Here is a 23,522-nt window from a genome sequence, read left to right as displayed (position 1 = left end):
TACCCATATACTTGCATTGCTCAGGAGCTTGTTCGGGCAAATCCGGCTGCAGACACAAGTGCAGCGGTGCCTCGGGTCTACTTACCTCCCTTTTCTTCCCCCGGGCGGGAGGGGAAATTAACCCTCAACTACCGTAGCTGCCCCGGGTTGGGGGTGGGATTGGGGGTTGGGGTGGGGACAAGGAAAGCTAGGTGCCTGGGGTTAAGGTGCGGTGGGGGAGGGGAAGGGTAGGGCCTGAGGGCAGGGGGGGGAGGAGGAGGAGAGGAGGTTTTCCTACGTCACTGAGAAAGTCCCTTTTTAAGCCGCAGCGCCAGCAACCAGCATCACAACGCCAGAGAAGGTCCCTATGAGGACCTACCCGACACTGCTTGTATCTCCAGATGACCCTCTCCTCTGCCTTTGTGCACAGCGCGTGCACCGAGATTCGTCAGACTTCCTCCAGAGTAGGAGTTGTTATGTGTACGTACTCTCGTCCCAGCTCGGTCAGGATGTCTAAAACAAACCCGCATACTTATGGTTGCCGTCAGATGAATCCAATCCTTGGTCTCTGCAACGTGCAGGTAAGAGAGGTACCTGGTCTGAGATGAAAGAGGCAGAGGTAGCGTGTGAAGCCTACAGGGGACCCGGGACTGCAAGCGGAGACCGCTATTTATCCCTCTAGTTTAGTGAGATCTTAGCTGTATTTACAAATACGAAACCGTGCCTCAAAGCCGTTAAGGACATCCTGACTTGATAGAGGACGGTTCAAATCCAAGTCCTCTTCGAGTCAGCTGAGCCGAGGAGCCTTATTCCGGGCTTGCCGCTTGATCCCAAAATTGGAAAGGGCCAGATTTCTAACCCAAGAAAGATAGCTGGAGAAGAGCTTGCTGGGGAGCTTACGGAGGGGAAAAGGGGGATGGAATGGTGATGAGCTTATCCAGATTCCTGGGTCTGGAAAAATGCTTGGGTCCAGCCTCTGGGTTTAGTGGCGTGTGATTCGAATGTGAATTAGTCTCCTTTGTGGAAGAAGTCAGGACTTGAAGCTTAGGGATGACCTAAATTTGACTCCTTTACCCTATTTGGCAGTTGAAGTAATTTAATTGAGTCCCTCAATTTCAGTTTAACTTAGGCTTCTGTAAAAAACAGAAAATCTAGGCCATAAAATCAATGTTTTAGAATTGGGTTAAATTCACCTAAAAAATTGATAGAAATGTGGAAGAAATAACTGGATCAATAGTCAGGTTGAGACGTTTATTGGATTAGGGTCGGTAGATGCAACATTCAGGAGTTGGTGATTTGGTTTTTGTTTTGGAAATGTTTTCAGTTGATTGTAGGAATCAACTAATGTAGATGCAAGCTAATTGCTTATTTTTAGTTAAGAAAATTTAGTTACACAAAAGGTTTTGCAATTGTCAATGCTGAAAAATACCCATGCATATATCTTGTAAATAAAAAGCTATAATATAATAATAAAAAATAAAATTTAGTTACAGGCATGAAGGCTTCCTGCTCTTATTTTTTTATATGTTAAATTGTTTTTTTTTCCAGATGAAGAAGTTAATCCAGTTGTTGAATTGGCCAGAAAAATGAGAAAAATTGGAGACAAGCTGTATTTGAAATATCTTCTTGCCAAGTTGATATCCCATTTTGAAGATCCTCAGAATATTTCCTTAAAAAGGATGTGAGGTGAAATGGGAACCATGAGGAGCTTTTTGATGAATGCTCATAAGAATATTCATAGTAGAAAAAAATTCCGAGGCTTATGTCATTCTTCTCAATCAAAATCAAGAGCAAGATAAAAAGCCAAAAAGGATGCTGGAACCTGGAAGCTTTCTTGTTTCAGCATTTTTCACTGTGCAGCATCAATACTGGTACAGATGTCTATTTCCGGAACAGTGTGTCTCAGCTTCTTAACAGGATTTCTGCTGTGTGCCAGATAAATGTGGTTCAATCTGTATACATCAAAAGACCATGTGCATTTCCAATTAAATTGTGTTGGTAAACAAGCCACATTTTGTCTGGCTTCTCCCTGAAACGACAGATTGCTTGGACTGACTTGGTTTCTTTTAGAAGAGTATTTGTAGATTTAACGAATTGTTATGCCCTCTAATCTGTGATGTGCTATGTGAATTTGTTAACTATGTATGACATTTATTCAGTGTTGGATCTGTTACTGCATTAAACTTATCAAGCCTCCATGTTTGCTATTGGCAAGGAATGATTTACTTGAGTTAAACTGGAAGCCTTGGGTCTTTATGTAAAATAAGGAGGTGGGGAATGATGTCCCAAGATAATGGTGTTGCCTTAAGCAGGACGTTTTAGGGTATGGGTGGGTATATACCAGTGAATAAAAGAAGTAATGAGGGAGGGACAAGGGAAGGGATGACCTGCTTGGGCTTTGCTTTTCAGGAAAATGATTGGGAAAGGATAAAGACTTGGCAGACCTGAATAAGGGTTTATTTCAATACTCCCAGGCAGGGGGTAAATGGTTCAGCAATGTCAAGAGCAAAGAATGCAGCTTGCCTTGACAACTTAGGTATGGAAAAGTGAGAGAATGAGGAATCCAGGCAACTCCTATTTCTAGTCTCAGGGATTGAGAGAATGGTATTGCCTTCTAAGGGAAAAAGTAATGGGAAGGGGGTGGGAAAAGCATGAATTCAGTTTTTCAGACATGTTGAGCTTATGATTTTTAGCAGCCATCCAATTTGGGATACTTGAAAGACAAATGGATGGATAAGACAGGATGGATAAGAGGAAGTGAGGGCTTTATTTATTTTGAGGACTGAGGAAACAATAGGCCTGTAGCAAAGAATGAATCAGAGACATAAAAAAAAAAAAAGACCTGGGAGGAATGATACATCTATTGGAGTAGTTGAGATCTTTGTTCAGTTAGGGGGATTAACCTTTGTAAGAAGTAAGATCACCTTTTCATGTGAGATTGTAATAGACAAGACATGAGTGACAATGAAGTAAGGAAAATGTAACGTGCAGATAGCCTCAATTTTTTTCCTATAAAATAGGCAAGATTCTGAACTAAGAGGGTGAGGAAGTGGGGAACAATGGTGGATGGGATAAAAAAAAATGGGATAGTGAATGATAAGGGAGAGACAAAAGAATTAGCTAAGCAGTAGAGAGGTCTGAGTTGGAATAGTATAAGAATTTGTAGTCAGTATTTTCACCTTTATTCAATAACCAGATAACAGGAATGATGGCAGGAGAAAATAGTCTAAGGACTGCATACAAGAGGATGGGGGGAGGGGGGAAGAGTGACAATGTAGGGGAGTTGGCCTGGGAAAAGTTGAAATATAGGAGATTTTGGTATATGTGAAGAGTAGGACTTTTAAAGAAAGGCAGAAGAAATAGTCAATAATAAGATGTCAGAATTTTTTGAGGTGGTCTATTTATGGGTGATGGCAAGGTCAAGGTTATAGCCATTTCTGTGTGGCTGAAATGATCAGGTATATGTTTAAATGTCGGGCTAGCTTTCTAGAGGGCCTTGGGACCAGCCTTGGTCTCAGCAGAATAATCAGCACGAGAATGGACAAGAATGGAGTCCAAAATCTCTTGTCTCTTACACAGTCTGTTTGTCATACTCTGACCCAGACTCTTCCCTGCCCCTCCTTCCAGTCTCACTTCTGTCTGACTTCCTGTCCCCAGTTCCTATATACCCTGTTACAATTACATCATTACAGTATACTGAATATGTATGAATTTGGAGAACCATTACATTACCATGCTAAGTATTAAGTATATATGGAAACTAGATAACCATTGTTTCATCAATTCCTCTGAGTTAACACCTTGTTTCAAGTATACTTCCCCAGAGTTCTGGTTCTCTACATGTATTAAATAGGAGGCCCCTCTTTCCAGAGGAGACTAGAGATTGGACTAGAGACAAGTGCCATATGAAATAGATGATCACATTTCACTACTCCCCTTCCCTCCAAAGGAAGAGATTAGGTAGAAGATGGAAGAAGAACCTGCTGAGAAGGCTTGCTTTCCCACTTCCTCAAATACCAAGTTTAGCAAGAGATGAGAAGCTTGAGTTTAAAGGGAAGGTTGCTCTTTGCCATTGGGAGATTGGGCTGACAGCAGGAAGTGGAAGAATCTTTGTTCTGGCACTGAAAGAAGTTAGATGCTTGTTGGGATGATCATCTGTGAGTGACTTTGCTATTCTCAGCAAGGCAAGGATCCAGCACTACTCTGAAGGATTTATGTTATAGATGCTATCCATACCCAGAAAAAGAACTGATTGTGTCTGAACTCAGATTGAAGCAATCTCTCTCTTACCTCCCTCCTCTTTTATGTCTCTCCTTTATTTATTTTTTTTTTTTGGGGGGGGGGGAGAGGAAATAAGTTTTCTTTTGCAACTTTTATGAAAATGTTTTGTATAACTTCACATGTGCTTTCTTAATAGAGGGTGAGTTTTTAAAACAAATATGAATCAAAAAACACAGAAAGAAGTTGCTTCTATACCTTCTAGCAGCTTTTCCTCAGAAGGCCTGCTCAGCAGGAAATGGAAATCAGGTACAGTCAAAAGAAGATCCAGGATGCAGTGGGTGACAGTGGTGTCTTCAATGTTTGAGGATGAATAATAACAAAAATAATTCCTGATAGAGATGTGTAATGTGCTACTTTTTTATAGGTTCTCTAGAAATGATTGATAATTATATTATTGTATTTCTTCTTTCAAAATTGTTTTGTTTCATTACAGGGTTACTGTTCTGGGGCTGGAATGGGGAGTGTGGGAATGTTCTGCTGCACTTTGAATCAGTTCATACTAGTCAGAGTTGTTGGGAATCATCTCATCATTTTTTACAGCCCAACAATATTCCATTACAATCATTTCCAGTCTGTTCAATTATTTCCCCAAATGTCTAAGAAACAATTTACAGCACTACCTTAGATATGAGTTCTTTTTTTCCCCTCGCCTTCCTTTTAAATTTTCTCCTTCAAGATCAGGAAATTTGTTTTTGTTATAACTATTTCTTTACTGGTATTATTTTCCCTATTAACTTCTCCCTCCTTATCCCTGTGTGTCTATATGTTATTTGACATTTCTACACCAAAGTAAGTGTATGTTCAACTCTTCTATGTTAATTTCAGATGCGAGTGATGTTCCTCTGATGCTCACTGCCTCTATCCCTTCCTCCATGTTAGTTTATTCTTCTCACACATACCATTTATTTTTGTTTATTTTACAGGCAGTTGGAATTAAGTGACTTGACCAGGGTTACACATCTAGAAAGTGTCAAATGTCTGATGTCAGATTTGAACTCAGGTTCTCCTGGCTCCAGGACCGTGCCCTATCCAGGGGGCCATCTAACTGCCTTTCACACGTACCATTTACAAGAAGTAACATTCCATCCCCTTCTTCCTCTCTACAATAGTGTGTTCCTTTCCTATTTTTCTCCTCTACAAACCTTAAAAACAGAACCAATCCACCACCCGTAGAAACTTTGTTTTTCTAAATTAGTTCTCTAATGCTCTTTAATGATAATAAAATTATTATGTTTTTCATTTGTTTCAGTTGTGTCTAGCTTTTCATATCCTGTTACACTGAAGTTTTACTTGCAGAAAAATTGGAGTTGTTTGCCATTTCCTTCTTCAATAAAATTCTGAAGGAATTCTTTTTTTCTCACCCCATTTGAATATTAGTCCATCATCATACAACCTCTTCCCACTGCTCAAATTTTATCTTTTTAAATTTTGTCTGGATTCTTGTGTTTGAGTTTTAGAGTTCCTCCTCGGTTTTGGTCTTTCCACCATAAATGCTTAAAAGTCCTCTCTGTTCGATTATTATACTAAGCTTTGTTTGCAGAGTAAATTATTCTTGATTATAAACCTATCTCTCTTGCCTTTAGGAATATTGAATCTTTCACTCTTTCCTGGTTTAGAATAGAAACTGACAAGCATTACATCTTTAAATTGCTTCTTTTTAAATAGTCGCATAGTATTTTTTTTTCGTTATGAAGGAGTTCTGGATCATTAAATTATCTTTTTGGACTGTTTTCTGAGTGACTTGTTTTTGTATCTAATATCTTGTTTTCCTATATTTTGTATTTTGACTTTGTTCTAGTACATATTTCTTGTTATGTCTTTATTAATTTCTATTTGGTCTCTTCTAGTTTTTAAGAAGTCCATTTATTGAGTAAGATTTCCTATTTTCTCTACTAAGCTATTCTTTTTTTCCATAAATTTTACTTAATTTTTATTTTTTTACTTCTTGCTTTGTTTTTTAGGTACTTGTTTAGGAAAAACCAGTTTGTGTGTATGTGTGCGCGCGCGCGCCTGTGTGTCTGCTTATAGCTATTATTGAGTTCCTTGTTCCTTTCTTTGACTGACCTCTAGATCATATAATAATTTTTTTGTACAAGTATTTTCTTTGCAATAGGGTCAGATTCTGCTTCCTACTGTGCTTTTGGAAGTGGTGGTCAGTTCTGCTTAGTTTCCCTTTGGATCACCTAGTTTCCTGTGCTGTCCTTTAACTTCTAGAGTTCGTTTACTGACAATCCTCCAATTTTTTTTTGACTCCTGAGATAGAGCCTTATGAAAGATGTCATCCTGACTGTCACAATGGGCACTTATCCTGTAGCTTTTACTTTTCTGGTGATTTCTTTTCTTATTATTGTTAGATCTTTCTTTCTTTCTTTCTTTCTTTCTTTCTTTCTTTCTTTCTTTCTTTCTTTCTTTCTTTCTTTCTTTCTTTCTTTCTTCTTTCTTTCTTTCTTTCTTTCTTTCTTTTTCTTCTTTCTTTCTTTTTCTTCTTTCTTCCCTTCTTCCCTCTCTCCCTCCCTCCCTCCCTCTCTCTCTCTCTTTCTCTCTTCTTTCTTCTCTCCCTCCCTCCCTCCCTTCCTGAAAGATAGGATTTACATTTTATTGTTATATACAATAAATTTTATTTGGATACATACCTCTGTTACACTTAATCTTTTGGGGAAAAAAGAAAAAGTCATATACACACATATATATTTATGGATGCACATATACATACACATATTACATATATAAATGTGTGTAATTTATATTTGTGTGTGTATGTGTGAGAGAGATTTAGACAGCTGACAATTGTTCACATGGTTCATTTGATTCGCAATTACTTCTATTCATTAATTGTTGATTATAGCATTTCTTTTGTGGTTCTCGAAAATTCATTAACCTTTTGTCCATAACATCCTGATAAACATTTACATCCGCTTCTATGATGATCATTTTCAGAAAGTGAATAAAAAAAAAGGTTGATCATTTCTCACGGTCCACATCACATGGCTGGGAATCGATTACTAATTGTCTTCAGTCTTTTTCAATTTTGAGTCCAAGTTTTTCTTACTTTCGGTCTGTTTCACCAATTTTTCCTGTGATACGGCAAGCCTTGGAAGCCATGCGAGGCAGAGGCAGCGGAGGAAGGCTGGTCTGGGCGATTGGGTTGGGAGATGGATATCCGAATAATCTGAATGACCTGGATTTTTCAGAAGACTTGAGAGCACGAGGCTTTTCAGAGGGAGTTTCTGCTTTCCTTTGCTTCCTTTTATTCGCATCTTTTCTGCTCATTTTCCCGTAAACTACTATTGGTGACACAAGTTATTATAATATTCTAGTGGTTGTGAGGAGAAGCAGGAAAGATCAAAGAAAAACTACTATTAAGTTTCTAATGCAATTTTGAGGCGAAAAACATCGTTTATTGTATTTTCTGATTGAATTTCTTTATTATTTCAATAAGTACGAACTTTTTTTTTTCCTGGAGTGTATGGGAATTAGTACTCTGCTTCCCATTAATACATATCTTTCTTGCGGAGAAGTCAATTTGTAATGTAAATTATAAGAACATTTAAGTTCTCCTTAAGAAAAATGACAAATAATGTAGTCCTCATTATATTTTTAATACTTGAAATTTTTTACAGACTTTTTTCTTTAAACATGACCATCATTTTCCAGTACGTCCCTCCCTTTTCCATAACCAGAAAGCTATTCCATATAGAATAAAAAAGAAAATTTAAAAAGCAATTCCAATAATGATTATATTTTAAAACATTACTTCTTTCTTTCCTTGTTTGTGTTGACTTTAAAATAGGAGCAAAAATAAGATTTATCATAAAAGGGATTTCCCCAAGGTTCCAAACTTGTTCTGGTTTGGAGTCCAAGGTTGTAGGTTCACCGCCTACCCTTAAAGTTTACTCAGTGTTCATCTGTGTGACCTAGGAGAACCCGCTCACTTAACTCTGCCTCAGTAAACTAAAAGATTCTTCACTTGTAAAATAAGGGAATAATTAGATTGCTTCTGAGATCAATGAATTTGACAACATAGAGAAACTTCTATGAGGTCGTAACACGGATAACCTTTATGCTTTCATAAGACGAAACTTTGAAATGTAAAGGTTTAGATTTAACTTGCTAGGAAGTTACTTTTGAGAATGCATCTGTAAAATGGCACTAATAATAATATTTACGTTACTTCACCGTCTCTGTTGAAGGGAGTATCAAATGAGACAATCTCTATAAATAAATGTTCACGATGGTATTTAGTGTTAAAGAGTTCAGAAGTTTTCACACTTTACATCTTTATGGGTAGATTGTGCTTTCCTGGGACGGATTTTTTTCCCCTTTTCTTTTTTTCCCCTTCCCTGATGAGCCATATAATTCCTGCAGACAGCTGAAATTCTTTGTTAAAAATAACCGGAATCTATCAAAGTAAATGTTTTTAATTTTTTCAACTGCTGTCTAAAAGCAGTGAGTCATTCAGAAGCTTGGCAAGCCCAAATATTTCTTCAGTATTCTGAATTTGACTAGCTCTGACTCCCTTTCATTATCCAGGATACTACTTAATTTCCTGAAAAATAATAATAATAATTTTTTTCTCTAATGCCAATTTACCGAGGTATTATTTATTTGAAAAGCAAATAATAGGCAGGCACAAAGAATCCTAAATAACCACAATACTGAAGTCACTTAATGAGGTAAATAATTCATTATCTTAGTATTGTTTTGTTTATCTGATACTTGTTTTTGCCTTTCTCTGCACCTGAACTTAGCTGTGGGGCTGGCTCATGGTAATCAGTTAATTAATGCTAGTTGACTGAGTACATTGAGCTGAATTGAAGATGCACTATTTTCCTCCACCTTAGCTGGTTTTTACAATTCACTAATCCCTTGAACTCGTATTTGGGGCAGACACCTCTAGTCTTATCCAAAGTGTATAGGAAGTCCCCTCAAAGGGGAAAAACAGCAGGGGAACCAGTTGGGCATTAAGTAATATGCAGAATAAATGCAAGGTAATTTTAGATTGAGGCAAGAGAAGCCACGGAGCATAAGAAAAGCTTCACATAGGAAAGCTTGTGGGCAAAACTTTGGAGACCAATAATTTTAAGAGAGAAAGAGAACTCCATTCATTACACAGTTAAGAAGATAAGAGATAGAATTCTTTTTATGTTTTGTTTTCATGTTATTCAATCTAACCTCCTCTTTATTTTTTTGAATAATAGCTTTTTTCTTCCTCCCTTCTTCCCACCCTCTCCTCTAGATGGCGTGTAATCCAATATGTTAAACACGTGCAATTAATTCTTCTATACATATTTCCACATTTTTCATGCTGTACAAGAAAAATCAATCAAAAAAGGGGGGAGGGATGAGAAAGAAAACAAAAAGCAAGTAAACAACAAAAAAAGTGAAAAAACTGTTGTGATCCACAGTCCTGACAGTCCCCTTTCTGGATGCCAATGGCTCTCTTCATCACAAGACCTTTGGAACTGGCCTGAATCATGTCATTATTGAAAAGAGCCAAGTCTATCACAGTTGATCATCATATAATCTTGTTGCTATGTACAATGTTCTTCTTGGTTTTACTTACTTCACTCAGCATCAGTTCATGTAAATCTCTCCAGGCCTCTCTGAAATCATCCTGCTGATTTTTTTTAATAGAACAATAATATTCCATAACATTCATATACCATAACTTATTCAGTCATTCTCCAACTATTGGGCATCCACTCCGTTTCCAGTTCCTTGCCATGGGGTCTTTTTCCTTTTCAATGATCTCTTTGGTTGTATAAGCCCAGTAGTGACACTGCTGGGTCTGGAGAGGAGAGGAAAGGAGAGGAGAGGAGAGGAGAGGAGAGGGAGAGGAGAGGAGAGGGAGAGGAGAGGAGAGGGAGAGGAGAGGGAGAGGAGAGAAACAGACACAAACAGAGACAGAGAGAGAGAGAGAGAGAATTTTTAAAAATGTTAACAAGAAAGAGAAATGTTAACAAGAAAGAGAAAAGGTCATGGAGCAAAAGACTCCCATGGAAGTGTTTATTGGGGAGGTTTTTTTTGACTCTTCTGGAATTGAGTATTTAGTGATTTTTATAGTCATACAAAATATTTAAAAGGTCCTCAAAGTCCATATCTGTACTGATACCACCATCTCCATCAAGAAAATGAAAGAATACCAGAAGAAAAGAGACAAAGGTGGAGGAGGGAGAAGAGGACGAAAATAAGACCCAGTTTAGGCCAGGATTCATTTCTGTGTAGTGTGCATGCTCCTGGGGACATGAAGAGAGCAAAAGGCTCTCCTCTACCAACAAGAGGGTTTGTGGGAAGAAAATGGTGGGCACCCATGCTGTAGAGCAAGACAGCTGGGTACTTCTATTCCAGCCCAACTAATAACACTTGGGAAAGTTCAGATTGCATTGAATGTTGCTTTTTCTTTTAATGGAGGGAGGGAAAGGATTAAAACAAAACAAAACAAAAACCTCTAAACAAAATAACAGCAGACTCTTTTCACTATCATTCTGAAATGTACTGAGCTAGAGGAGTAGAAGAGAGTCCAGACTTTCCAGAAACCCTTCAGAGATGATATTGAAATTTGGGGATTATGCCTTGCAACTTTTTTCCCCTTCCAACATTTTAAGATTTACCCCCATAAGATATTGCTGGAAATCCCAACTTTCACTGCTGGGTACAAGTGTTAAGACTGAAATAAAATTTCATCTTCTCCCAGATCCAAAGGATAATTTGGATTCCTTTGGGCCCTGAGATTCAATCACTTGATCTCTCCTTTGTTTAATGGAGAAGCTACAAAATCTTATTTGCAAAACCTGTAGAAATGAGGCTGCTTAGTCCAAAAAAGACTGGTGCAGTTAACTATCTCTGTTTTTTGATGCTGAACCATCTGACAGTGTCACGGACTTTGATGGGAAGAACTTGTTTTGGTGAATCTACAATAACTGTGGATACTAAAGATGCTGGGGCTGCAGTATCTGAACAGTATCTGTCTACCCCAAGGTTTACTCCCCAAGCTGATGACTTACAGGAGCAGACATGAAAGCAGGAAGGGTGGTCAGGGACAAGGAGTGAGTGGGTTCTGCTGGTCCTAGAAATCAACCTGCCCACTGGTGGTCAATCCATAAATGTAATATTTGTTCATTTTTGTGGAGACTTATGATTTTGCTGGCATGGAGATCTTTCAGTATAGAAGCTCCCTACACTAACCCAGATTAGCCATTCATCTGTAATTAATATACTGCATAACTTTATATATGTATGCATCAATAATATATAGAGTATCCTAAAAGTTTTAAGAGTTTAAAAACATGAAATTGCATTAAGACTTTTGGAATACCCTCTATCACATTATAATAATAATATAGTGCTTATTATGTAACAGGTATTTTACAAATGCTAAGTGTTTTACAAATATCTCATTTGATTCTCACAACAAGCCTGAGAAGTAGATGCTATTATTATCCTCATTTTGCAGATGAGGAAACTGAGGCAAAGTGAGTTGCCCGTGTGTATGACCAGGAGTCACAAAGATAAGTAAGTATGAGACTGGATTTGAACTCACTTTTCTTGACTCTAGATGAAGTGTTCTATTCTCCATACCACCATATATGTGCATATTATTTTTAAATGTGCTATATTAAACATTTCTATAAAAACTATTTTAAAAATCACCTGTTTTGACCTGGGTTAAAAATCTTATCTCTATCACTTACTATCTGAATGACCCTGAGTAAGTCATACTTTCTGGAGCTCAATTTCCTCATCTAAAAAATTAATGGTTTAGACTAAGATGCTTTCTATTCTTTCTCACTCAGAATTTTATGATCCTACAAAAATTTAAAATTGTAAAAATAAAACTTTTAATAAATATTACAAATAGTGGGGGGGGGGGAGGGGGGCAGAAGACTGGTGGTGGGAAAGGGATCATCCCAGGCCAAAGGCACATGGGAGAGGCAAATTCTGGGCTGTCCCTCCTTCTTCCCAAAATGAGAAAGGGGTTGGTCAATCAACCGCAGAGTAAAGCAGAAGAGGGTAAAGATAGAAAGCAAAAAGAAAAACAAAAGAAAAGCTTAAAAGTTCCCACCTCAACTTCAGACCAACCATTTTATGTACATCCTTACCTGATTGATAGAAGAGGGAGCTGATTATTGGGTTTGGATTTTGTGAGTTTTTTTTGGTTATTTTTGTAAATGGCCTCACTTCTCTCCCATATTCTTCCAAATTATTCCCCTAAGAACATTCTCTTAACTCCACAACCTGATTCTCCTTCCTAAGACTTCTGGACCAGATTTGAGTATTACATGTGTGGTAGAATGAGAAATGAAGGGTAGAGACAGCACAAGGAGTGGCAGTTACTAATGGAAAGTTACAGTCAAAAGGGTCCTTGCTCTGGAGATGCAGGGGAAAAAATTTATTCACCCTTGGTGCACTGCCTTTTTCTCCAAATGGGATATTCCAATTTTATCATTATTATTTGCTTCAAAACCGAAATATTCATTAAGAATAGGAGAGAAGAAAAAAGAATTCATCTCTTGCTCATTAAAACAAAATTTCCTTGCCCAATCCCCCAAAATATTTGAGGGAAACTATGAGAGCTAGAAAGACACCTTATATATTGGATTCAATTTTTAATTTTTCCCAGATTAAACATCTAGATGAATCTAGATGAAGAAAAATCTCAAACTTTTCCCCACTCTCTATATTAAGACCAACAACTCTGGGGGAACTGACAAAAGAAGTAATCTTGCAGCATTTTCTTAAGACAGGAGAAATTGAGATATCCAATGCAAATAACTGAATCTGACTTTCAGAAACAGATCAGTAAGAAAAGGGCCGACATTTCTGGAAGAGATTGGGATTAAAGAAAGGAATGAAACTCATGTAGGGCCAATAGGGCAGGAGGCAGTCTGGCAATTGGCACAATAGTCCATCTAGGGAAGGGGTAGAATCATCAGTTCTTTTCACCACCAAAAAATAAAAGTACATATATTTAAAATCCATACAAATCTTGAAACAGTGGTGCTAAAATTTCTGCATTAAAGATATTCCTTTCAATAGTTCTATTTCAGCCAGGTCCCCACATTGGTTCAGTATCCTATTTTGGTCTCCTCTCTTATTCTTATTCAATTTATCTGGTGATTTGGTATTTGGACTTATGTTGCTCATCTGAATATCCTCCTTTTTAATCTGATTTATGGTTCCTGTCAATAATGGGGAAGGTGCCATCATCATAAAAGTAGCTGCTTTGACTATGAGAGTGTTATTTAGATTTATCTGAGAGTTGTTGTTTTAATCCTTTCCTCTCTAGTAATTTTCTAAGTTTCTGGAACTGCCCAGCAATAAATGTTGCTGCCCACATCAGACACTATACTAAACTCCAGAGATGCAAAACAAATGACAGCCCCTGCCTTTGAGGATTTATAATGGAATGGGAATACAACAAACAAAACATTACATACAAACAACCTACATACTGAATAAATAAAACAATTAAAGGAAAGGAGATATTAGAATTGAGAAGGTTTGAGAAAGTCTTTCTGCAGAAAGTGAAATTTTAGTTAGGACTTGAAGGAAGCCAAGAGAATTCCAGTCATGGGGAAGAGGCAGAGAAAACACCCAGGGCCAAGAGATGAAGTATCTTGTTTAAGGAATATCATGGAGGACATTGTTTCTCTATCACACAATATAAAGGGTGGAGAATAGAGGGTGTAAAGTATAAGAAGACTGAAAAAGGTATTTCTGGGAGGCTACATTATGAAGAAATTTGAATGACAAACAAGATTTTGTATTTGATCCTGGAAGATTTATTGATACTGTCAGAAAAATCTGGAAAGATTTATGTGAACTGATGCAAAGTGAACAGAGCCAGGAGAACATTGTACACAGTAACAGTAACAGTAATGTTTATACAATGGACATCTGTGAATATTTTAGCTACTTTCAGAAATACAGTGATCCAAGACAATTCTGAAGGAGTTGTAATGAAAAATGCTACCCACCTCAAGAGAAAGAACTGATAGAATCTCAATACAGATGAAAGCATACTTTCCTTAAACTTTTATTTTTCTTGTTTTTATTGGTCTGTTTTCTTTCACAACAGACTAATATAGAAACATGTTTTGCATGACTGCATATGCACCAAATTGCTTGCCTTCTCATTGATGGGGAAGAAAAAGGAGGAGAGAAATTTGGAATTCAAAATTATAACAACAACAACAAAGGTTAAACATTGTTTTTATACGTAATTGGGAAAAATGAAATATTAAACATTTAAAAATAGTCCAGTCCTAAGGTGATGGTGAGGTGATCAAGATCTGAACCTGGGTGGTGGCACATCATTTTTAGAAGAAATAAAGGGATATATTCCAGAGATATTGCAAAAGTGAAATAAATAGACTTTGGCAACAGATTGGATGGGGGAGGAGAAGGAAGAAATAGTGGGAGGTTAAGGGTTATAACTAATTTACAAGCCTGTGGGATTGGCATAGTACAGAGAAATCTGGAAGGGGGAAGGGCTTAGGGAGAAAGATAATGAATTCAGGTTTGTATATGTTGAGTTTAAGATGTCTATTTCATTCTAGATGTCTGAAAGACAGTTGGATATGGGAGACTGGAGGTCAATGGAGAGATTAAGGGAAGAGAGGTAGATATGAGAATCATCAGCATAGATATGTACTTGCAACCATGAAAGCTGATGAGATTATCAGGTAAAGTAAAGCAGTATAAGAGAAGCAGTTCCTGGGCTTGGAGCTGTAGAATATCTACTGTTAGAGGGCATGAACTAGATAAGGATCCCACAAAGGAGGCTGAGAAGGAATGATCAGCCAGGTGGGAGGAGGAAAATCAGGGTGGAGTGGTATCCTAAAAATCTAGAAACAAGAGACCATCAAGTGATATTGAGAGTGATCTATTGTGTTAAAGGCGGCAGAGAGGTCAAGAAGAAAAGATTGAGAAATTAGGAAAACTTTCATAATTTTGGAGAGAGCATTATGGTTCAATGATGAGCTTGGAAGACAGATTGTAGGGGGTTAAGAAAAGAGTGAGAATAAAGAAAGTGATGGTAGCCATTGCAGATATTCTTTTCTAGGAGTTTAGTTACAAAGAAGAGATATAGGATGATAGTGAGTATAGAAGGGTTAAGTTAGGATTTGATTGAGACTAGGGGTGACATAAGCATGTTTGAAGAAAATAGAAAAAGGAAGGAGGCTAATTGGGCTGATTTATGAGTACAATAGAGTTTGTGAAGAGGAGTGATATGTAGTCTCCAACTGGAAAACTTGATAGCTCTAGGCTGAGAATGGTTTAAATGCCAAAAAAAGAAAGTAGTATATGAACCTAAGGGTAATAAAGATTCATTGAAGTTTGTTGAACAGGGCAGAGACATGGATATCTCTGTGTTTTAAGAGTATCACTTTTGCAGCAGTGTGAAAGATGGATTAGAGAGAAGAAATTTGAAATTGATTTGATGCCCATTAGTTGGGGAATGGCTGAATAAATCATAGTATATAAATGTAATAGAATATTATTGTATATAAGAAATGATCAGCAGGCTGATTTTAGAAAAGCCTGGAAAGACTTAAATGGAGAAGAGACTTATTTGTGTGGATAGCAAAAGAGAAGACATTTTGAAATTGTGGTACTTCAACCTTCTATTCTCTCCCCTCCCTCCCAAAGGTATCTTTTGCTTGATTTTGATGATCAGATTTTCCAGAGCATTTATAAGAAAGTTATTTCCTCTTTGAATTAGCTAACTTTTGGATATGAATTACTGGTGCTATGGAGGGATTGATGACTATTTTCCATTATAATCACAGAGAATTTATGAGGATTCTAGGACTTTTTCTTTTTTAAAAAAATTATTTTATTTTTAATACACATTGCTTTTTGAATCATATTGGGAGAGAAAAAATCAGAGTGAAAGGGAAAAACCATGGGAAGGGAAAAAAAAAAGAAGTGAACATAACATGTGTTCGTTTATATTCAATCTCCTTAGTTCTTTTTTCTGGATGCAGATGGCATTTTCTGCCCAATGTCTATTGGGATTGCTCTGAATAACTGAACCATTGAGAAGAGCCAAGTCTTTCATAGTTGAACAATGCATAATCTTGCTGTAACTGTCTACAAATGTATTCCCAGTTATGCTTGTTTTGCTCAGCAACAGTTTGTGTAAATCTTTCCAGGCCTTTCTAAAATCAGCTTGTTCCTTGTTTTTAATAGAACAATAATATTTCATCATCTTCATATATCACAACTTGTTCAGCCATTCTCCAATTGATGGACATCTGCTCATTTTCCAATTCTTTGTTGCCACAAAAAGAGCTGCTACAAACATTTTGCACATGTGGGTTCTTTTCCCTCCTTTATGATTTCCTTGGGATACAAACCCAATAATGGCACTGCTGGGTCAAGGATATGCACAGTGTTATAGCCCTTTGGATTTCAGATTGCTCTCCGAAATGGTTAGATTGTTTCATAACTATACCAGCAATGTATCAGTGTCCAGTTTTCCCACATCCTCTACAACATTTATCATTATCTTTTTCTTTCACCTTAGCCACTCTGAGAGGCATAAAGTGATACCTTAGAGTTGTTTTAATTTGCATTTCTCTAATCAATAGTGATTTAGAGCATTTTTTTCATATGACTATGGATGACTTTAATTTCATTATCTGAAAACTGTTTGTTCATAGCCTTTGACTATTTACCAATTGGGGAATGTATGAATCTGTTTCAATGAGAAATCACAGATTGTGTTTTTCCAAAATGGAGGGACTTCAAATATTTTTCTTTATATTTTCCTACCCAGCTTCAAAGTATGTGTGGAAAATTAACGAGGAAGAATAGAATCCTCCTCCTAAAGAATTAAGGCTAGAAAGAAATTTAAATAAACATGAATGTTTCCACTTTGGATTCATTAAATTGCTTCAGAGAATACTTAGAATTTTGTCTATAAGTTAGTGAGATCTTATTTATCTGGAGTTTTGTTATTGTTAGATTTTTATTCATTCCCTTGGAATATTCCTAAAATGATTCCTAAGATTTTTTATTGGATTCACCTTTCTTCTGTTTTTATAATAAATTCCTGCAGTTGTTCTAAACCCAATGAAATATTCACCCAAAGTAGAATGAGTTTAGGCTGGAAACACCATTTGGGCAGGAAACACCATTTGGGCAGGATCTGGAGCAGGCTAAAGATAAATTCCTTGGGGGTGGGGACTGAGTAAAACTTATTATGCCCTGGAACAGGAGCCAGTTCCTGGCATTTATAATTGCTTTGTAAATATTTACAGAGTGAATGAAATATTGATTTGTAAAGGAAATAAAAACTGCTAATCCTCAAATCAAAACTAGCCTAAAGCCAAAATGGGATAGGTGGGCCTTCACTGATCTTGTGCTGTTCTGATATTTGCCCTTGTTTTATATATATATATATATCCTGATCTTCTGGCTACAAATAAATCTATATTTTGCTTTGTAGTACATGGTCTTAAATAACTGCTGATCTGACCAAAGTATTTAATAAAATATTTTATATAGCACCTTGCCATTTACAAAAAGCATTTTATATGTTTTCTTTTGACCCTCACAACAAACCTGGTATGTAAGCAGTGTAAGTATTATTAGACTTAATTTACAAATGTCTCATTATCCCCATTTCATTTCTGCCTCTAAATCCAGACCTCTCAGTGCTAAACCAAAATACTTTCTCAGGCTTCAGTGACTTCTCAAGCTCTTCCAAAAGGTAAGCTGACCAATTCTTTGGCAAAGTAGATATAATTAAGTGAAGTAGAATAGAGGAAGTATAGAGCCCAGAATAGAACCCTGAGGAGCACGTGCAGTTAGATCTAGGCTAAGATTGGGCAGAGGATCCAACAAAGGAGACAGAGAAGGAATGACCAGATATGTAGGAGGAAAACCCAGAGAAAAGAGCGTGTCAAGGAAGACAGAGTAATCAGTAATTGTCAGAGGCTACAGAGAAATCAAGGAAAATGAAGGCTATTAGATTTGGCAACTAAAAGATCATTAGCAACTTTGGAGAGAGATATTTCATGAAATGACATGGTTAGGGGCCATATTGTAAAGGGTTAAGAAAAGAGTGAGAGGAAAGAAAGAAGGGCTATCTATTGTAGATAGCCTTCTTGAAGAGTTTAACTATAAAGAGAAGAAGAGAAATAAGATGACAGCAGTTTTTGCAGGCTACAGGAGATATGGGTATGTTTGTAAGCAGTAGAAAACAAACAAATAGAAAGAGAAAATTTGAAAATAAATGAAAGAGTGGAGATGATAGCGGAAGCAACCTGTTGGAGGAGATAGGAATGGATGTGATCACTAAAACAAGGAGAAGGGTTAGCTTTGGTAAAGAGTAAAGCCACTTCATCATGTGAGACAGGGGTGAAGAAGGACAAAGTGTTAGAAGACATTTGAGTGAGAAGAGATGAGAAAGAGGGGAGAAGAGAGATTTCATGGCAAATGGTCTCACTTGTTTTCTGTAAAATATGAAGGAAGGTTCTCAGCTGAGAGAGTAGGGAGAGGGAGAACCATGGGAGGTTTGAAGAGAAGTGAAAAATTTTAGAAAAGCTATTGTGGAGGGTAGATTTAATGAGTTGATAAGAGAGGAATTAGTAGGCTTTCCTAAAAATAATGAGTGCTCAATTGAGGTTATATAACATATAACCTCAACTGAGGATTCAGTCAGAATGGTTATGTGATTTTCTCTATCTTTATTCTATACAAGTGCTAGCCAATAGCACTTGTATAGGCTCAAAGGAGATAAATTATGGGAATGATTTAAGGCCTAGGCTTGGCTAGGTGTAATAGGGCTTATGATAAGGGATTAGGGATTCAATAGAGTACAGACTTGAATTGGTTCACCAAGGAGTCAATGTAAGGAGAGGAGGAAAGAGTGACTAGTGTAGGCAAGATGTCTTGGGAGAAAATTGAAAAGTCAAAGGATTAGTGATCACAGTGCAGATGAAAAGTAGCTTTATGTAAAAGAAGGCAGAGAGAGATATGAAAAACCAAGTTTATTTTCAGCCAAGGGGATTTCAGATTCTTGACTGTGGAGGTAGTACATTTGCAGATCATGGCAGTATCAATGTATGACCATACATTGGAGCTTGGATGGAGGTTGTTATCTGTTCATCAGGGAGATGCCATGACATGCAAGTGAATTGGATTTAAGTGAGGGAGGCCTAGGAAAAGTTACCTGCCTCAGTTTCCCTTCCAGAACTATCTGGGTTCAGTGGCCAGATGTAGATCAAAACAACTGGAGATGGCCATGGATGTAGTGGGAGACCTTGGCCTTTTTAAGCTCAGGTCTTAAACGGGTCTCAATGTGACTGAGGCTGCACCCATTCAGTGATTAAGCCTAGATAGCAATTGGGGCAAAGAATCTCCTCTTTCACCTAGTCCAAAAAATCTAAATAAGTAGGTTAAGGAGATGAATGGTTAGGGTATTTGAGGGAGAATAATGTACCTTTTTATGAGGGCAGGAGTTGTAGAGGAGAGAAAAAAATGTAAGCCATTTATTGCATTCATTGAGGAAGGAAGGGGAACTGGTACCAGGATTTTCATTGGTTGGTTGATAAGAATAGCATGTATTTCAAAGCAAGAGAGATTACTAAGAGATGGAGATAATGGAAGAGAAGTGCAATGTGGAACAAGGAATATTCCAATTCTTTCTTCTTGACCAGAGAACTGAGGAGAATGAGCAAAAAATTTAATCAGTACTGGATGGCTAAGGAAACTGTCATAGGAAAGCCAATTTTTGTTCATCCTCCCATCCTCCCATCCTCCTTTACCCCGTTCCCCACTTTTGGATATTGATTCTCTCAACTCACATAGGTGGGAAGAGTGAGTCCAGACTCATCACAGTTTTGACATTGCATTGGTCTCACAAAGTTTATGTCTACATCATATTCAGCATCTTTTTCAGATGAATCATTGTCTCAACTATGAAAGTTACTCTTTATTTCCTGGGGAATCATTGCTGGGTTGATGGAAAATTATACCAGCTCCTAGACCCTTGCAGTCTTGGAATTTGGGTAATTGTGACACTAGGATGGGATTCCCAGAAGCTCATTTCTGACTTTTTTGGAACTCACAAAGTCAGAATCTCCAAATTAATCTCCTTTGCCTAAAAAGGAAAAAAAAAAATCAAACTGTGAAGCAAAGAGGACCAAGCTATATTTTCACAGCTTCACAAATTGACCAAAGTTTGAGAGAAGCTGCAGGAACTTTCCCCTAACTACATTTTTGCTCAAGAGATACAATTGACAAAAGGTGGTGGCAAAGAATTGGAAAGTTGAAAAGATGCCCATCAGTTGGGGAATGGCTGAATAAGTTATAGTATATGAAAGTAATGGAATATTACTGTTCTATAAAAAATGATAAACAAGCTGATTTTAGAAAGGCCTGGAAGGATTTACATGAACTGATGCTGAGTGAAACAGGTGGAACAAGGAAAGCATTGTACATAGAAAGATCATGCAATGATCAACTATGATTCAGTGATCCAGGCAATCCCAATAAATTCTGGATGGAAAACACCATCTGCATCCAGAGAGAGAACTATGGAGACTGAATGTAAATCAACATATGCTGTGTTTTCTTTTTTTTTCTCATGGTTTTTTTTCCTTTCATTTTGATTTTTCTTTCCCAACATGATTTATGTGGAAATATGAAAAATTAATGTACATACATAACTTCCCCAAAATGTTGTTTTATATGTACCTGGAGAAAGGAAAAAGAAAAAAAAGAGACAGTTGAATGGCTCAGAAAATCTAAGGTTTTTCAAAAGTGTCTCCACTTGAGAATGATTTGGAACTATACCCAAAGGGCTACCACACTGTGCATATCTTTTGATACAGCAGTGTCTCTACTGGGCCTGTATCCCAGAGATCATAAAAAGGGAAAAGGACCCACATGTGCAAAAATGTTTGTGGCCGCCCTTTTTGTGGTGGCAAGAAACGGGAATCTGAGTGGGTATCCATCATTGGAGAATGGCTGAAAAAATTATGGCCATTATGTAAGTTTATGAAATTTATGAAAGTTAGGGAAGATTATTGTTCTATAAGAAATGACCAACGGGATGAATACAGAGAGGCTTGGAGAGACCTACATGAACTGATGTTGAGTGAAATGAGCAGAACCAGGAGATCATTGTACATGGCAACAAGAAGATTATACAAGGATCAATTCTGATGGATGTGGCTCTATTTAACAATGAGATAATTCAGGCTAGTTCCAATGATCTTGTGATGAAGAGAGCCATCTACACCCAGAGAGAGGACTGTGGGAACTGAGTGGATCACAGCATAGTATTATCACCTTTTTAATTGTTGTTTGTTTGCACTTCATTTTCTTTTTGAGTTGATTTTTCCTGTGCAGCAAGATAATTGTGTAAATGTGTATTTATATATTAGATTTAACATATATATATATACACACACACACACATATATATTTTACCATATTTAACATATATTGGATTATTTGCCATCTAGGGGAGGGAATGGGGGAAAGGAGGGGAAAATTGGAACACAAGATTTTTCAAATATCAATGTTGAAAAATTATCCATGTATATGTTTTGAAATGAAAAAGCTTTAATTAAAAAAAAAAAAAGTGTCTCCAGTACTACTACTGTGGTTGTAACCAATCCAAGAGGTTACTATTCACCACATGTTTAGCATACAGAACCATACTACAAATGTTCTAAAGGGTCTCCAAATCACTTCTATTAGACATCATTGTGACTCTCCTGGAAGCAGGCTCTCCAACTTCTTCCACATGAGGAATTTTCATGAGTTATGTACACTGATGTACTCTGTCCATGGAAAAGTCCCCCATGACAAATGCGCTGGAAGAAAAAGACAATATCCTTTTAAAAAAATATTTTCCTCATTAAAAATTTTTCTTGCTTAAAATTTTTTATACATAGCTAATGTGAAAATGTTTTGCATGACTTCATATGTATAACCAGTATATTTCATTTTTTATAATAGCTTTTTATTTTTCATAATACATGTGAAGATAGTTTTCAACATTTGCCCTTGAAAAATCTTGTGTTCCAAGGTTTTGCAAGAGTAAATGTTGAAAACTATGCATGATTTGAAAATTAAAAGCTTTATAAAATATATAATTGCAGTGTTTATATCTTTTAAATATTTGTATCTTTAACACTTATCAAAGCACCTAGATCAAAATAATAGCTTAATAAATTTTTTTTTCAAAAAGAAAAATAAAGAAAAGACAAGTCTTGTGTCCCAAATTAGAAAGAGACAATTTCTTTTTTTTTTTAATAGCTTTATTTACAAGATATATGCATGGGTAATTTTTCAGCATTGACAGTTGCAAATCCTTTTGTTGCAACTTTTTCCCTCCTTTCCCTCACCCCTTCCCCCAGATAGCAGGTTGACCAATACATGTAAAATATGTTAAAGTATAAGTTAAATACAATATATGTATACATGTCCAAACAGTTATTTTGTTGTATAAAAAAAGAGTGACTTTGAAATAGTGTACAATTAGCCTGTGAAGGAAATTAAAAATGCAGGCAGACAAAAATAGAGGGATTGGGAATTCTATGTAGTGGTTCATAGTCATCTCCCAGAGTTTTTTCTCTGGGTGTAGCTGGTTCAGTTCATTACTGCTCTATTGGAACTGATTTGGTTCATCTCATTGTTGAAGAGGGCCATGTCCATTAGAATTGATCACCATATAGTATTGTTGTTGAAGTATATAATGATCTCCTGGCCTTGCTCATTTCACACAGTATCAGTTCAGGTAAGTCTCTCCAGGCCTTTCTGAAATCATCCTGCTGGTCATTTCTTATAGAACAATAATATTTCATAACATTCATATGCCACAATTTACCCAGCCATTCTTCAATTGATGGGCATCTACTCAGTTTCCAGTTTCTGACCACTAACTACAAAGAGGGCTGCCACAAACATTCTTGCACATATCCCTTCTTTAATATTGCTGGATCAAAGAATATGCACAGTTTGATAACTTTTTGAGCATATTTCCAAATTGCTCTCCAGAATGGCTAGATGTGTTCACAATTCCACCAACAATGTATCAGTGTCCCTGTTTTCCCACATCCCCTCCAACATTCCACATTATCTTTCCCTGTCATTCTAGCCAATCTGACAGGTGTGTAGTGGTATCTCAGAGTTGTCTTAATTTGCATTTCTCTGATTAATAATGACTTGGAGCATCTTTTCATATGGCTAGAAATAGTTTCAATTTCTTCATCTAAGAATTGTTCATATCCTTTGGC

General features: G+C 36.9%; 1 long non-coding RNA gene across 1 annotated transcript; it reads left to right on the top strand.

The window, feature by feature from the left end:
* The first annotated feature begins 495 nt into the window (after nucleotides 1-495).
* On the top strand, nucleotides 496-2,177 carry LOC127560311 (uncharacterized). Its single transcript, XR_007953314.1, has 2 exons — nucleotides 496-560; nucleotides 1,528-2,177. It is a non-coding gene; the product is annotated as an uncharacterized LOC127560311 (long non-coding RNA).
* The last annotated feature ends 21,345 nt before the right edge of the window (nucleotides 2,178-23,522 follow it).

This window comes from Antechinus flavipes, chromosome 1 (assembly GCF_016432865.1).
Source record: "Antechinus flavipes isolate AdamAnt ecotype Samford, QLD, Australia chromosome 1, AdamAnt_v2, whole genome shotgun sequence".
Classification (NCBI taxonomy): Eukaryota; Metazoa; Chordata; class Mammalia; order Dasyuromorphia; family Dasyuridae; genus Antechinus; species Antechinus flavipes.
This window is presented reverse-complemented; position numbering and strand designations above follow the sequence as displayed.